The sequence below is a fragment of the Phyllopteryx taeniolatus genome, chromosome 18 (assembly GCF_024500385.1).
Source record: "Phyllopteryx taeniolatus isolate TA_2022b chromosome 18, UOR_Ptae_1.2, whole genome shotgun sequence".
NCBI classification, from domain to species: domain Eukaryota; kingdom Metazoa; phylum Chordata; class Actinopteri; order Syngnathiformes; family Syngnathidae; genus Phyllopteryx; species Phyllopteryx taeniolatus.
In genome coordinates this window covers 1,733,207-1,751,113 of record NC_084519.1, presented here as the reverse complement: position 1 = coordinate 1,751,113, position 17,907 = coordinate 1,733,207, and the positions used below count along the sequence as shown (strand labels likewise).

The following is a 17,907-nucleotide window of genomic DNA, read 5'->3' as shown; positions in this document are numbered from 1 at the left end:
CGGCCGGGCACAGCCCGAAAGGGTAACGTGGGTCCCCCTTCCCATGGGCTCACCACCTGTGGGAGGGGCCATAGGGGTCGGGTGCAGTGTGAGCTGGGCGGTGGCCGAAGGCGGGGACCTTGGCGATCCGATCCCCGGCTACAGAAGCTGGCTTTAGGGACGTGGAATGTCACCTCTCTGGCAGGGAAGGAGCCCGAGCTGGTGTGTGAGGTCGAGAAGTTCCGACTCGATATAGTCGGACTCGCCTCCACACACACCTTGGGCTCTGGTACCAGTCCTCTCGAGAGGGGTTTGACTCTCTTCCACTCTGGAGTTGCCCATGGTGAGAGGCGCCGAGCAGGTGTGGGTATACTTATTGCCCCCCCGGCTCGGCGCCTGTACGTTGGGGTTCACCCCGGTGGACGAGAGGGTAGCCTCCCTCCGCCTTCGGGTGGGGGGACGGGTCCTGACTGTTGTTTGTGCCTATGCACCAAACAGCAGTTCGGAGTACCCACCCTTTTTGGAGTCCTTGGAGGGGGTGCTGGAGAGTGCTCCCGCTGGGGACTCCATTGTTCTGTTGGGGGACTTCAATGCTCACGTGGGCAATGACAGTGAGATCTGGAAGGGCGCGATTGGGAGGAACGGCCCCCCCGATCAGAACCCGAGCGGTGTTCTGTTATTGGACTTCTGTGCTCGTCACGGATTTTCCATAACGAACACCATGTTCAAGCATAAGGGTGTCCACACGTGCACTTGGCACCAGGACACCCTAGGTCGCAGTTCGATGATCGACTTTGTGGTCGTGTCATCGGACTTGCGGCCGCATGTCTTCGACACTCTGGTGAAGAGAGGGGCGGAGGGGTGATCACCACCTGGTGGTGAGTTGGCTCCGATGGTGGGGGAAGATGCCGGTCCGACGTGGCAGGCCTAAACGTATTGTGAGGGTCTGCTGGGAACGTCTGGCAGAATTCCCTGTCAGAAGGAGTTTCAACTCCCACCTCCGACAGAACTTTGCTCATGTTCCGGGGGAGGCGGGGGACATCGAGTACGAGTGGACCATGTTCCGCGCCTCCATTGCTGAGGCGGCCGACCGGAGCTGTGGCCGTAAGGTAGTCGGTGCCTGTCGTGGCGGAAATCCCCGAACCCGTTGGTGGACACCAACGGTGAGGGATGCCGTCAAGCTGAAGAAGGAGTCCTATCGGGCCTTTTTGGCCTGTGGGACTCCTGAGGCAGCCGGTACCCATCAGCTGCCTCAGGAGTCCCACAGGCCAAAAAGGCCGGATAGGACTCCTTCTTCAGCTTGACGGCATCCCTCACCGTTGCAGGTGTCCACCGTTGCAGGCTGGTGTCCACCGTTGCAGGCTGCATCTGTCCACGGTGTCCACCAACTTCCGGACGGCTTCGAGGAAATTCTGGTCCAGAATCCGACGTCTCAGGAGAGGAAAGCAGTGTACCACCAACACTGTGTATAGTGGGGATGGGGCGCTGCTGACCTCGACTTGGGACGTTGTGAGTCGGTGGGGACAATACTTCGAAGACCTCCTCAATTCCACCGACACGCCTTCCCATGGGGAAGCAGAGTGTGGGTTCTCTGAGGCGGGCTCTCCTATCTCTGGGTTTGAGGTCACCGAGGTAGTTAAAAAGCTCCTCGGTGGCAGGGTCCCGGGGGTGGATGAGATTCGCCCGGAGTTCCTAAAGGCTCTGGATGTTGTGGGGCTGTCCTGGTTGACACGCCTCTGCAACATCGCGTGGACATCGGGGACAGTGCCTCTGGATTGGCAGACTGGGGTGGTGGTCCCCCTTTTTAAGAAAGGGGACCGGAGGGTTTGTTCCAACTACAGGGGGATCACACTGCTCAGCCTCCCTGGTAAGGTCTATTCAGGGGTGCTGGAGAGGAGGGTCCGTCGGGAAGTCGAATCTCAGATTCAGGAGGAGCAGTGTGGTTTTCGTCCTGGCCGTGGAACAGTGGACCAGCTCTACACCCTCGGCAGAGTCCTCGAGGGTGCATGGGAGTTCGCCCAACCAGTCTACATGTGTTTTGTGGACTTGGAGAAGGCGTTCGACCGTGTCCCTCGGGGAGTCCTGTGGAGAGTGCTTCGGGAGTATGGGGTACCTTACTTCTTCTGTCCATAATTCTTTTATGGACAGAATTTCTAGGCGCAGCCGAGGCGTAGAGGGGGTCCGGTTTGGTGGCCTCAGTATTGCATCTCTGCTTTTTGCAGATGATGTGGTTCTCTTGGCTTCATCAAGCCGTGACCTCCAACTCTCATTGGAGCAGTTCGCAGCCGAGTGTGAAGCGGCTGGGATGAGAATCAGCACCTCCAAATCTGAGACCATGGTCCTCAGTCGGAAAAGTGTGGCATGCCCTCTCCAGGTCGGGGATGAGATCCTGCCCCAAGTGGAGGAATTCAAGTATCTTGGGGTCTTGTTCACGAGTGAGGGAAGAATGGAACGGGAGATCGACAGGCGGATCGGTGCAGCGTCTGCAGTGATGCGGACTTTGTATCGGTCCGTTGTGGTAAAGAAAGAGCTAAGCCGAAAGGCGAAGCTCTCAATTTACCGGCCGATCTTCGTTCCTACCCTCACCTATGATCACGGGCTGTGGGTCGTGACCGAAAGAACAAGATCCCGGATACAAGCGGCCGAAATGAGTTTCCTCCGCAGGGTGTCCGGGCTCTCCCTTAGAGATAGGGTGAGAAGCTCGGTCATCCGGGAGGATCTCAGAGCAGAGCCGCTGCTCCTCCGCATTGAGAGGAGCCAGATGAGGTGGCTGGGGCATCTGATTCGGATGCCTCCTGGACGCCTCCCTGGTGAGGTGTTCCGGGCATGTCCCACCGGGAGGAGACCCCGGGGACGACCCAGGACACGCTGGAGAGACTACATCCTTCGGCTGGCCTGGGAACGCCTCGGGATCCCCCCGGAAGAGCTGGATGAAGTGGCTGGGGAGAGGGAAGTCTGGGCGTCCCTGCTGAAGCTACTGCCCCCGCGACCCGACCCGGATAAGCGGTAGAGAATGGATGGATGGATGGATGTTATATCAAACACATAACCTGTGTGCTAAGGCTAAAGAAATGGTTATCGATAGCCTTTAACTGATGTTAACGTTGACAGTGTTAAGCAATTAGCTCACAGCAGTTGTCGCTATTATTAGCAGCTAACGAGCCAACAGCTTCCCAAAATGACGGTCCCTCTTCGTCAGAAATGAAACGTCATCGTGACTAACCGACAAATCTTGGCAGCCCTAGACTGAACACATTTTGACAAAGTAAATTTTATGGCCTAACGTCAGCCAATAAATAATACCAACAACAACCAGCACATAACACACATTTGTAAAAAAAAAAATAAAAAAAATAAAATAAGAATATCTCAAAAAGAATAGAATAGAAAAGAACATTCTTGTCACTGTCACAGGACAGCAATTGTGGCATCTCTCTCAATTTGCAGTGTTGAGGTAAAATATTCATCCATCCACCCATTTTCTGTACCGCCTATTCTCACTAGAAACGCCCAATGATCAAAAAGGCACTTTTAGTTGTTTTTTAGTTATTGCCATTTGGGAAAATGGTAGTCGTCTGATTATTTACATTCAGATTGTTTTATTTGAAAAATTGAAACAAATAACTATAATATAATAATATTTGTGTAACAAATAGGGAATATATCAAACATACATGAAATAGAAATAACAATATAACATTAAGAACATAAACAAGAAATTGAAACACAGTATCTACATTTTGATGCAAGCCGTAAAAAGCTGTTTTTGCCTCAGTCCAATGTTGCTTTTGTTAATGTTTTTCTCAAACGAAACACCGGAATTGCATTTTATGTCCGTTGTCTTTTTTTTCACTGGGCTTGTAAATTCTTGAGTGCAGTGTGCCGTTGCAGAAGACAGTTGCGTCCCGTGATTACATTGGCTTCATGTGTGTTTCCATATAGTAAATCGTTGTCAGACCAGGATAATCACAGCTCATGGCTTCGCGACGATGCAATACTGCTGTACATGAGTGATTATAGGCTACAGCTAAACTATACAGAAAGTGAGCCTCACAAGTATTCAGAAGTGACTACTAGCGACACTACATCAGCTACGTAGCTTTTGAATGTGACGTAGCGCTGTCTAATCTGTCTCGTTCATAAAATGCACTACAATGTAGCGATGTCCGTTTGCTGTGAATTTGTCACCGTAGTCTGACGGGAGACTAGCGATGCGTGAGCTCGTAACAACGAGCCGTTTAACCAACCAGATTCAAAACATGGCTAATATTTATTGTTTAAGCCTTACAGAAAATCGGAGCACCACTTTCTTCTCGTCAACATGCAAAACCAAGGGCTAACGGGTAGGATTGGAACTGGGCCTAAGTCTCCCGGCTAGCCTGGGAATGCCTCGGGATCCGCCGGAAAACCTGGATCGAAGTGGCTGGGCAGAGGGACGTCTGAGCTTCTCTGCTATAGATGCTGGCCCCGCGACGCGACCCCCGGATAAGCGGAAGACAATAGATGGATGGAAGGATCTTATGACCTGTAATTCGTACGGGGTTGCAGAAGTGAGAGAGGATTTGGCTTTGAGACCAGAGCGTCAGGGTTTGAATTCATGCTAGTCTGCTTCCTGCTGTCGAGGTGGTGCTCAGCAGTGCAGCACCACTCGCGTGCTCCATTAGTCTGCATGTGTGTGGTCCGCGTGTCTCTGTGGTGTAATGCATGCAACACAAAATTTACATTTCCCATCTGGGATTTTAATGAGTGAACGAAATTGAAATTAGAGGCTTTCCATTTATCTCTAATTTTTCCAAGGTCACATGGCCTTCAGTTGTACCAGGGCCGTTGTCAGCATTCAGAGCAACTAAAAATAGTCCGGTTTGTCTTTTCACGCCCATCTGGATGATTCTTCGAAAGCATTTTTGGTCAGCTGTATTTTCCATTTCTGTGTCCACGGCTGAGGCTGTTTCCCCGGAAAAGGAAGACCACTCTCTAATTGTGGTCAAGCTCGCCCGGTGTAGGCCGCCCTTGAGGCAGCAGGGGTTGGGGGAGGCTCGCAACACAGCTGCTGTGCCTCCCATGTTGTGTCTAGGGCTGCTGCTAATCCAGACGGATTTAGATTAGCCTTTTAGAGCACAATTGCAGATATTATTGAACCACTACTAGCAATGCTACTCCTAACTGCAATATAAATAACATCAACTCACCTACATACTGTAATATCCATACAACCCTTGAGAACATCCATTCATTTTCTATACCTCGTATCATCACTAGGGTGTCAGGTGAGCTGGAGTCTATTCCAGATGATTTTGGGCCATACAACCTGGAGTGGTCCCCAGTAGGGCTGTCACGATTGAATCTTTTTAGAATCGATTATCCTATAGATATTTCGTTGTGAACTTGAGTCATCAAACATTTCAAATTTTTTTTTATTTTTTTTTACTACTAGCCATAAACTATATGTATTTGTAATGAGTATATGGTATAATAAACAAAGTCAGCCTTTGCTAAACAGTTAGCATTCGTGATTAGCAAAAAAAAAAAAAGCGAACTACCATTCACTATGTTCCACTGTATGGACATTCCACATCTAATAGTGTCTTAAAAATCACTTGCAGACACTACTCTGCCTTTGAACTGGCCCAACAGTCCATTCATCTGCAACAAATGTCCATGCGGTAAACATAGAAAGTGGCCAAATTGTTCCAGGTGGCGCAAAGTGGTTCTGGAGGACGCAAATATGCTTTTTTTAAATACTTTTTATTGCCTCGAAGCAATTTTTGTGGTCGACTTAGCCGAATTAGCGTTTTTGTTTTTGTTTTGTTTTGTGTGTACTTCCCTACATCTGTTAGCATTTATCGTTCTTAATCCATAATAACCTTGGCTGGAAGCTTGATCTAAACATCTAAGTTGACAGTGAGCACACACATTGGACATGTTTTAGTGTCATATTAATTAATTTATAGACAAAGTAAATAAATTAGAGTGAAATGATGAAGAAAATTCCACCTAACAAAAAATGTCAAAATGTATTTATTTTTTTTATGGCATTGTTTTCGGCATGTCCATTGTGTTTGTGGAGTTTTCAGGACTCAATGTTTTGGAGTGTTTCACTGCAGGCTGTTACATAAGTGTGTCAGGCCAGGACTACACACAGAACGCAGAGATCATTGGAGAGAGCGGGTTTTATTGTATGCATCGATGACCTCTTGTCAAACTGACAAAACAATTGGCTACAAACGTACAAGAAGTCAGGTAGGAGAACCTGGCTCTCCAAGGAGAGGTCTCCATCATCATATAGAAGGGTGTACCTGCAACAAGGGCCATGATAAAGGACATGGGCTGAAGACAGGCTCGGGTGAATCAACCAAACGGACAAAGACACTCTGGCACCAGACAAGGGAGACACAGACTATTTAACCACATGGAGGGTAATGGGGCACAGGTGGAGACAATCAGGAATCAGGGCCAACTCACAGGTGACACATGAGGACGGGCAAGTGCTCTGAAACAAGAGGACAGTCCCCCTGAGGATCGGCGCCGTGGTGAAGTGGTTCTTGAGGTTTTGGAAGGCAGCCCCCGCCTCTGGTGACCAGGAGAATCACACATTCGAGGAGGTGAGTGCATGCAGAGGCGCCGCTATCACGCTAAAGCCTCTGATAAACCGTGTGTAAAAGTTAGCAAATCTGAGGAACTGCTGAGCCTTCTTTTAGGCTATTAGGTGTGGGCCATTCAGTCACAGCGCTTACTTTAGCCGGGTCCATCTGCACCCTTCCTGGGACTACTATGAAGCCGAGGAAGCAGATGGTATCAGCGTGAAATTCGCTTTTTTCGGCTTTGACATAGTTTGTGTTCTAATAATCGTAATACTGCTGCATACGGGAAGCATAACGCCGCCATCGGGTACAGCGTCGCAGAGCCAGGTCTCCGTGAAGCACACGGCCGCGGAACGTCCGAAGTCTTTCCTGGTCTTTAACAGAAGATGAAGCTCGTCCATTTTGTTGGGTAGGGAGCGTACATTCGCGAGGTGGATCGACGGGAACGCCAATCTGTGTCCTCTCTTGCGGAGTTTCACCTGAATGCCGGCTCGCTTCCCTCTGTGGCGCCGCTGCCGTCTCCATGCGCCGAAAACCGCGGACGCCGCTCCGGCGAGTAACTCGGGGAAAAAACTGAGCGGATATTCGAAAGTTGGTGACAGAAAGTCCGGAGTAGACTCCTTGATGGTTCGCAGGTCTCCCCTTGTGTAAGTGAGTCGTGTAAGGTCTCCAAAGACGGACGAAAAACACAAAAACAAAGACAATACTAGAGAGCGCGTTACCGAGGCGACCACACTGGTAGGCGCCATCTTGTCAAGATGTATCATTTGCAAAAGCTATGGTAATTAATAAAGGTCCCTTTTTGTCTTCAATGTCCAAAATGACACCTTGTTGTTGAACAGCTCCACAGACTTGTACTTAATGTGGTTACACTACTCACGCGTCCTGAGCCTGCCTTTCAAAATGAAATGATTTTCAAAAATACAAGTCCAATATTGGACACGCACTGAATTATTTTTGCTGTTGTGGACCACCGTTTTTTTTGCTGGATGTCCTCTAAACTTCTTGCGATAATATGTTGATGATTAATCCCTCTGAGGGGGAATTGGACTATGTTTTGCACAACGTGCACTCAGGATGCTATGGCTGTGCACGAATGTTGAGATCTCAGAGTGAGGGAAGTGCCCAAAACCAGTGTGCAAAGCCGTTTATGGGGGATTTTTTAGTCTGTAGCTAAACTTGAACCGGTACCCGAGCCAAGTCCTACACACTGAGCTACTGCCAACCCACACAATTTCCTTATTACTTCTGTGTGCCAACAGAGTACACTCTCAAGATTTTTAAAGGTACAAAACAACGTCTTTTAAGTCAGATAAGATAAGATACGTGTTTGAAAGGGTCTCCTTTGCTTTGAGTTGAGAGACAACACAAGCAGATAGACCTGCACTTGCTGTGACAACCGCAGATTGTGCTGACAGGCGTTCGAGCCACTGTTTAGTCTGTTCCAGTGGGTCTTCTGATAAATCAATCAGTAATTAGGTTAAAAAACAAAAAAAAAGACAGACTGGTTATAGCGTGCCACTCTTTGCACTAATTGACAGAGAATAGTGTAGTTTTTGGTGATAAAATGTGGCATGGGGGAAAAAAAAAAATTCAAGATGGGTTTGTGTTTGGCAGTTCATATCGGAAAACAAAGACCTATAAGTAGTCCCTAGTTATAGCAGTGTTGGTTTTGTGTGTGGTGTGTTTAATGTTTCTGATTTATCCCCTTATTCACACTTTTAAAGTGGTAACTCAGGCCTCAGGGGTAAACTGATTCAAAACTGTAGTTGTGGCCACTGACACAACAGCAGCGTTTGGAGATGAATAACAAGAACTTTTGAAAAAAGTCCAGCAAAGTGGACATTTACTGAGACCAGCAGAGACACATTCCTCCATTTCTAATTTCAGAAACTTGTTGGATGTTGGATAAGACCGTGAGGAGTAGCAGTTGGTGGTGGCCCGGTATGCAAATTACAGGCGTTGTTTTCAGGCTTTTTTTTTTTTTTTTTTTGCGAATCTGTTTGAATGGGGATCGTTTTAGCTTTGTCTCCATGGTATGCAAAGAAACACCATTTTTTTTTTTTAAATCAGCAAGTGTATCCAACCCTAATTCAATCATATCCTTCATATTTTTGAGTTGTTTAGAATGTGGGTTTTTTTTTTTTTTTTTCTCCTCCATATCTTCCTTAGGTTGAATTCCAAGTGAATTGACTGCTGAAGACGCACTGTATTGTGAAATGACACATTAGTCAGTCAGAACAAGGACGCCATAGTGTATTTATTTCATAGCCACGTAGGGCTAGCTGACTCTTGTGATTGTTTGGATGGCATGACTCAGATATGACTCAGATAAAATAATAGCTGTCTACAAATTAAAGATTGCTGGTTTAATCTCTGTTTCCCCCCTTGAATGACCTCTTTTTTTCCGATCGCAAGCGTCGTCTGCTTTGATTGGTCTGCGATTATGTTTGTCCAGTGAGATTATTGTTGGAAGTGCTGATTGAAGCGAGCAGCTCCCTCCTTATGATTGCACGCTTCTTTATTGCTGTTGAGGAGAGAAGGCCGTTCCCCATACTTATCCTTCACGCCAACCTCACAGTTTATCACAAGTGAATACATACGCAGCACCCTGCAGCATTCTGAGATGTAGCAACTGGGACAGAAGAAGACGGAAGTGGCAAATATTGTACATTAAGTGACATTTTTTTAATAGCCGTCCAATTGTTGTAACATTTCAATGTTTCTTGAGAGACTGATGAGATAAACAAATATAAATACTTTCATTAACTTTCTGTAATTTTGCAGACCATCACATTTCCCCGTAAAATAAACCGTATCTGTGGATTGTAACTATCAAAATATGAATACCCAAAATCTGTCATTGATTTTTGTTCTTATTGGTAGCTACAGTATCATGCCGCTGCCTGCTCTCTGTCAGAGAGATTATTTGTTTTAGCGTTTCACATTAGAAGTTCAAGTGTGACATGAGATGTGTGTCTGCGCCACAGACCGATACAACTGGTTTGCTGTACCACATAAAAGCGGCGGGAAGAGCCGCTTGTGATTCAGTATTATTTGTATAGTGCTAAATGACCAAGTTATTTGAGGGCACAGTGGTGAGGGGAACAAAAATATTCCCTTCTGAACAGACTCACACTCAATGTGGGCTGCAGCAAGACAGACAAAAGGACACACGAGAGAGGGATCTGAGGGTTGGATGATACAACGTAGCATTGGTGTACCAGTAATAGGAGTTGTATAAAATTACAGTCATTTAACCCGACTGGCAACAGCAGAGATGAGATCAAGTCACACGTGCAAGTCTCGAGTCATTTTGTCACGGACAAGTCAAGTCAGATCCGGCGATAAATCAAGTCACCTCATTAATGCAGTCTTACCTGCAGTTTCTGATGTTCATAAAGAGATCAAATAATGTTATTATTGGCCAGTTTATCTCATCTGTATGTCTGTTTAACACCTCTCAAAAGAATGCACTCCACGTCAACACAACTTCAAAGCCTAACTTCAGAAATCATCCGTCCATCCGTCCATTTTCTGTACCGCTTATCCTCACATGGGTCGATGGGCGTGCTGGAGCCTCTCCCGGCTATCTTTGGGCGAGAGGCGGGGTACACCCTGAACCGGTCGCCAGGCAATCGCAGGGTACATATAAACAAACGACCACTCGCACTTACCGACAATTTAGAGTCTTCAATCAACCTATCACGCATGTTTTTGGGATGTGGGAGGAAACCGGAGTACCCGGAGAAAACCCACGCAGGCACGGGGAGAACATGCAAACTCCACACAGGCGGGGCCGGGATTTGAACCCCGGTCCCCAGAACTGTGAGGCAGATGTGCTAACCAGTCGCCCACCGTGCTGCCTCGGAAATAATCATGTAGTTTAATTAATATCTGAGTGTCAATCAAAACTTCAGACACTCCAAACAACAGCTCTTTTTTTAAAACAACCTGACAGCAAGACTGCACTTTTTTTGTCGGGTGCGCGGAAAGCTACGCAGAGGTGCCGCGAGGGGCAATTCGTCGGTCACGTGATGCAATGCGGGCGTTGTCGGCCGCGCGACCACGGGCAATGACGTTTTAGAATAGACGTTACTTCACATTTATAATATAATCACTTAAAACCTTTGAGTAAGTGTCTCAACTCAAATTAAGTCGCAAGTCTTTCAAGGCCAAGTTGAGTCTAAAGCCTTTTTCTTAAGTCTTTCCATTTTTGTCAAGTTGTCAAAAGTGACTCGACTGAACTCAAAACACCTCGAGTCCAAGTCGCAATGGCTTGAATCTCTATCTCCGGTCAACAGGACTACTGCTAATATTACATCATTGATCAATATATTACCTGTGTGTTGTTTATAGCGAAGCAAAGTCATTTTATTTATGGAGCGCATTTCATACACAAGGTAACTCAATGTGCTTTACTTGATTCAAAACATTTAAAAGCAAAGCTTATAAACATTTTTTTTTAAAAGAGAAAAAGTAAATGTTAAATTAAAACAGCGTACAGTACAAGAAATGTAATTTAAAAGTGGAAATGCTCTAAAAAGCATGGGGGGGAAAAAAAGAGAGTTTTTAACCTGGACTTCAAAACATTCACACTTGGGGCTGACGTCACTTCTGTTGGCAACTTCTTCCATTTGTGTGCAGCATAATAGCTAAATGCTGCTTCACCATGTTTGCTTTGGACTCTGTGCTCCACTATTTGACCTGAGTCTGTCGATCTCAGAGACCTACTGGGTTTATATCCCATTAAGATTTATTTCATGTATTCAGGACCAAACCGTTTAACGATTTATAGACCAATAGCAGAACTTTAAAATCTATTCTGAAGCTGACTGGAAGCCAGTGTAAAGACTTTAGAATTGGGAGTAATATGCTCTGACCTCTTTGTTCTGGTCAGAACCAGACTTGCAGCATTCTGAATGAGCTGCAGCTGGTAATGCTCTTTTGGGGGAATCCAGTCAGAAGACCATTACAATAGTCAAGTCTACTTGAAATAAAAGCATGGATGAGCTTCTCCTGGTCTGCTTGGCACATTGCAAGCCTTCACTCTGGATATGTTCTTCAGATGGTAGAAGGCAGTTTTAGTAATTTATTTGATATGACTGTTGAAAATCAGGTCGGAATCTATCAGTACACCAACTTGGTCTGTGGTTTTTAAAGAGAGTGACTCCAGGTATTTTCTAACAGCAATCCCCTTTTCTTTATTGCCAAAAACAATTATCTCAGTTTTGTTGTGGTTTAATTAAATAACATTTTGTCTCATCCAGTCATTTATCTGTTTTAGACAGCGACACAAGACCTCAACTGAACTTTAGTCATCTGGAGATACTGCTTGATATAACTGTGTGTCCTCTGCATAGCTATGATTGTCATCATTAAGGTTCTGAAGAATTTGAATAGCATATACAGGCTGAACAGGAGGGACCCCATTGTCATTCGATGAGATTGAACACTTCCAATGGTTAGTAAATAACTCATTTCCTCCAGGTAGCAACCTGAACCATTTAAGGACTGTTCCATTTAGTCCTACCCACGTTTCCAACCTGTTCAGCAGTATATTATGATCTACCGTATCAAAAGCTGCACTGAGATCCAACAAGACCAGAATTGACACCTTACCCAAGTCATTATTCAACCTTATATAAGAGCCGATTCTGGACTGTGGTGAGTTCGGAAATATAGACTATATATAGACTGCATTATGCATACATGTATACTGTATGTCAGTAAGGTCAGTTTTGCTTGAGTGAACAAAGCTCCTTGTTAGTCTAAATCAGCGCCCTCCATGCGACATTGTTATCAGCAGGGTGATGTCATCACAGCACAGTGTTATAACGTGGGCCTTCTCTCAAGCCAATATCCCTGACAACATTATGCCTCCCGACCACGAAAAAGACGCACTGTTTTCGTGACTCATCGAGAGACTGAGCTGTGGTCAGGCTATAAAAAAGATGACTGCTTCCCTGGGTGCAGTGCTAATAAGTGCAGGAATGTCATCTGACGAGAAAACAGTGTCAAGTGACACACTTAAATAGCTATGAGTTCAATTGTATCTGTTTCAGTGTTTCACACATGCAGCGATGCCGGTAATTACAAAGTAACTAATTACTTTCCAGGGAAAGTAACGTGGTACTCCAAAATACCACCATTTTAAGTAACGAGCAAAGTAACACATTACAGTCTTTACACTAACTTCCAGTCAGCTTTAGAATAGATTTTAAAGTTCTGCTACTGATCTATAAATCACTAAACGGTTTCGGTCCTGAATACATGTATGAAATGCTAATGGAATATAAACCCAGTAGGGCTCTGAGCTCGACAGACTCGGGTCAAATAGTGGAGCACTGAGTCCAAAGCAAACATGGTGAAGCAGCATTTAGCTGTTATTGTCATGGGTGTGTGTTCCGGTTTTTGTCTTCCCCCTGTTTCATACACACCTGCCCCTGTGCCTCATTCACCCTTAAGTACACCTTGCATTTAACCTCGTGTCTCATTCTTTCTCGTCGCCAGTTCGTTGTACCTTGTCGTCGCATTCCAGCATTCCTTGTTTCCACGTCACCGACTCATAGTAAGACGAGACCCTGTTCCGATGATCGACCTTGCCTTTTTGCCTCACGTTTTTGGATACTGTTACCTTTTTTGGATTGCCTGCCTATGTACCGACCTCTGCCCGTATATTAAACCTCTCTTTTTGAAACTGTCCATTTGTTTTGGAGTCGTGCATTTTTGGGTCCTATCCTCTGTTCCGTTCATGACAGAACGAACTGGCCATAACATGAACCCAGCAGACTCCGACCCGGTGCGCAAAGCCCTTCAAGCGCAGGGTCAACGCCTCTCGTAGAGCAGGCTGAGCAGCTTACAGCCCTCCACCTTCATCTAGAGGGACTGTCAGAGCATCAGGACAATATGATAAGACAGGTGGCCTCACAGTTTGAAGTGCTTATGAATATGCGTCAGAAGAAGGAACCAGCTGGCGCAGCACCCGATGCCGCCACTGTACCATCGTTTCCAGGTGAAGCAGTCACCATGCAGCCACCTGCCACCTCCGCTGCTGTCTGCCCACAGCTCTCACGACCGGAGAGGTTCTCTGGAGATTCTGGGACTATTAAGCCGTTCATCACTCAGTCCGAACTCCACTTTGAGTTGCAGGCAGCTGCCTTCCCCACCGAGCGGGCAAAAATCGCTTTCGTCATTTCCCACCTGACTGGTCGTGCGGAGGCGTGGGCTACTGCTGAATGGAGCCGCAATTCCGCTGCGTGTCATTCGTGGTCTTTGTTCGTAAAGACTATGGAGCAAATTTTTCAGTTTTCCACACCAAATCGTGAGGCAGCTCGCTCCCTTGTCACCTTACAACAAGGCAAGCGCAGGGTGTCAGTATACGCGATTGAGTTTTGCATTCTAGCAGCTGAGAGTCAGTGGAATATTAGGGCACTACTCGATGCATTTTTTCAAGGACTATCCCCCGCCGTCAAGGATCATTTGGTCTCGCTAGACCCGCCGACCGACTTGGACACTCTCATCGCTCTCGCCGTAAAGATCGACAAGAGGCTTTTGGATCGTGAGCCGGACGGAGTTTGGCGGAGGGCTGCGTCACCCCGCACTTGGAGGACGAGCCTCGGTGACAAGCTGAACCAAGGCAGATCCCCTGTTTCCGGTCTCAACCCACTCGCTAGTGTCACCACGGATGAACCCATGCAACTGGGCAGGTTCCGTCTCTCCCCTGAGGAACGTCAACGCTGGCTGAGGGAAGGGCGGTGCTTCTACTGCGGGCAGTTGGGTCATTCCGTGAGCAACTGTCACGTCAAGGTTGCCGGTGCCGGTAGCAAGGGCACGGGAGAGGTGAGTCTGAATTTCATTAAGGAAGACCCTGCCCGGGTTCTTCCTAAAGTGACACTATGCTCTCCTGATCAAGAAATTGATACACCTGTATTAATTGACTCTGGTTCTGACGCAAACTTACTCAACTCCATCCTCGTTAGACGTATGCACCTTAGAACCTTTCAAATAAAACGCCACCGCAACACCTATGCTGCAGATGGCAGTTTTATGGGCAAGATCACTCACCGCACCCAAACCCATGGTTGAAATTACATAACCCCCACATTGACTGGTTCTCTGGGCAGGTTATGTCATGGGGCAGCAATTGCGCCCAGAACTGTTTCAAGCCTCCATGTGATGTTCAGGGCTATGTTTCAAATGACAATCCACAGACCCCATCTGGGGATCCTGACTTATCTCAAGTGCCCTCCTGTTACCAGGACATTAAAGATGTTTTTTCGAAGTCCAAGGCCAAAACCCTTCCACCCCACAGACCTTATGACTGTGCTGTTGACTGTGTGGCCTGGAACCACACCCCCACGAGGGAGGTTATTCTCTCTTTCAGAGCCGGAACACAAGGCTATGAAGGAGTATGTGGATGAATCAATGGCAGCCGGGATTATTCGCCCATCTTCATCCCCTGCGGGAGCCGGATTTTTCTTTGTGGACAAGAAGGACAAGACTCTGCGACCCTGTATCGATTACTGCGATCTCAACGACATAACGGTGAAAAACAGGTACCCTCTTCCTCTCATCTCCGCCGCCTTTGAGTTCCTGGAGGGAGCCAAGGTTTTCACCAAACTAGACTTAAGAAATGCGTATCATTTAGTCAGGATAAGGGAGGGGGATGAATGGAAAACAGCATTCAACACGCCAACGGGACATTATGAGTATTTGGTGTTGCCTTTTGGACTAACTAACGCTCCAGCTGTGTTCCAGAACTTTGCCAATGATGTCCTGCGTGACATGTTGAATGTGTACGTTTTTGTATATTTGGATGATATTTTGATATTCTCCCCGGATGAGGAGACTCACATCATTCATGTCCGCTCTGTGTTGCAGCAGTTACTGCAGAATGAACTATATGTCAAGGCTGAGAAATGTGAGTTCCACAAGGCGTCTGTTTCTTTTCTGGGGTTCGTGCTGGCTCCAGGTGAAATCGAAATGGACCCTTGCAAAGTTGATGCCGTGACTAATTGGCCCACTCCCACGTCACGCAAAAACGTACAAACGTTCTTAGGGTTCGCTAATTTCTACAGAAAGTTCATTAGAAACTTCAGTTCTATAGCCTCGCCTTTGCATCATCTTACCTCGCCACGCAGACCTTTCGTATGGAACCCGCTTTGTCAGGCAGCTTTTCAGAAACTTAAATCGAGCTTTACACCCGCTCCCATCCTCACTTGGCCAGATCTCAAACAGCAGTTTGTGGTAGAAGTCGATGCGTCTGATGCCGGAATATGAGCAGTGCTCTCCCAGAAATGTCTCAAGGATGGTAAATTACATCCTTGTGCTTAACTCTCCCAAAAACTGACCCCAGCCGAGAGAAATTATGACATTGGTGACCGTGAACTGCTGGCAGTCAAGGTGGGTTTGGTGGAGGGGAGGCACTGGTTAGAGGGGCCACATACTCCGTTTTTAGTATGTACAGATCACAAGAACCTGTAATATCTTAAGTCTGCTTAGAGATTAAATGCGAGGCAGGCTCGATGGGCTCTGTTCTTCACTAGATTCAATTTCACGTTATCCTACCGACCTGGTTCTAAAAATGGTAAGCCAGATGCTGTATCGCGAATTTTCTGCGCAGAGAATTCTTTGTCCGGCCCTAAAACCATTTTGCCCAAGTCATGTTTCTTTTCTGCTTTTGTTTGGGACATTGAGACTGCGGTAAAGGAGGCTCTGAAGAACACTCTTAGCCCTGAAAATTGCTCTGAAAACATGCTTTATGTGGTTCCGACAAGGGAAGAGTCATCCACTGGGCCCACACTAACCGGACTATATGTCACCCAGGCATTGCCAAGACTCAATCTGTGGTCGAACAGCGCTCTTGGTGGCCCAATGTTCGAAGGGATGTCACCAGTTATGTCAATGCTTGCCAGGTATGTGCTGCCGACAAGTCCTCTTGTAAACGTCCTTCTGGGGAGTTGCGAGCCCTGCCAATACCACAACGTCCTTGGTCAGACATCTCCGTCTTTGTAACGGGATTACCGGCCTCGAAAGGAAATACCACCATTCTCACAGTCGTGGACAGGTTCTCTAAAATGGCACACTTCATTGCACACCCGAATCTCCCCTCAGCTAAAGACACTGCCGAGTTAATGATACACCAGGTTTTCAAGTTCCATGGTTTCCCCAATTCATTTCGCAATTTTGGAAGGAGTTTTGCAATTTCATAGGTGCTAACGTCAGTCTGTCATCTGGGTTTCACCCTGAAACCAACAGCCAAACCGAGAGGCTGAACCAGGAACTGGAGACTGGGCTCCGATGTCTCACTTCACAGGAGCCACGATCCTGGTCTCAGAAACTGGTTTGGGTCGAATTCTCTCACAATTCCCTCCCCTCTGCATCCACTGGTCTATCGCCTTTTCACGTCGTGCATGGTTACCAGCCATCTCTATTTCCTGCCACAGCCCCAGAGTCCACAGTTCCAACGCCATTGACCTTGGTGAGACGCTGCAGGAGGACCTGGGAGCGAGCCCGCCAGATACTGCTGCGCCAGAGACGGTCCTACAAAACCGCTGCTGACCGTCGGAGGACACCGGCCCCGAGCTACAAAGTGGGTCAGCGAGTTTGGCTCTCCACCAAGCATATTCCACTCCGGGTGGAGTCCAAGAAGCTCGCTCCCAGGTTCGTTGAGCCCTTCCCCATCACAAAGATCATCAACCCTGTCACCGTGAAGCTTAGGCTCCCAAGGTCGATGCGGGTCCACCCTGCTTTTCACGTCAGCCTGCTCAAGCCAGCCCGGGTGTCCCCTCTGGTCCCGCCTTCCAGGCCCCCGATTTGTGGATGGCGGCCCTGTCTTCACTGTGAGGCGGCTGTTGTCGTCTCGTCGGAGGGGGAGGGAGTTTCAATATCTGGTGGACTGGGAGTCACCGACTCACAGTAAGACGAGACCCTGTTCCGATTATCGACCTTGCCTTTTTGCCTCACGTTTTTGGATACTGTTGCCTTTTTTGGATTGCCTGCCTATGTACCGACCTCTGCCCGTATATTAAACCTCTCTTTTTGAAACTGTCCATTTGTTTTGGAGTCGTGCATTTTTGGGTCCTGTCCTCTGTTCCCGTTCATGACAGTTATGCTGCACACAAATGGAATAAGTGGCCAACAGAAGTGACATCAGCCCCACGTGTGCATGTTTTTAAGTCCAGGTTTAAAAACTCTTCATTTTTATCCATCCACACACACACACAGGCGGCGGGGCCGGGGATTGAACCCGGGTCCTCAGAACTGTGAGGCTGACGCTCTAACCAGTCGCCCACCGTGCCGCACATTGAGTTACCTTGTGTATGAAATCCGGGATTTGCTTTCC

The 17,907-nt window shown here is 47.3% G+C and overlaps 1 protein-coding gene across 6 annotated transcripts in view; it reads left to right on the top strand.

The window, feature by feature from the left end:
* Nucleotides 1–17,907, top strand: part of LOC133468221 (tyrosine-protein kinase Fyn) — a 76,574-nt gene that overhangs the window by 40,803 nt on the left and 17,864 nt on the right. The window contains exon 1 of one of the 6 annotated variants that reach the window (XM_061753843.1): nt 6,168–6,581. The exons of the other annotated variants lie outside the window; for them this stretch is intronic. The gene's annotated coding sequence lies outside the window, so the exon portion shown is untranslated. Of the gene's footprint in view, nt 1–6,167; nt 6,582–17,907 lie in introns of those variants that run through there. 6 annotated transcript variants of the gene reach the window in all.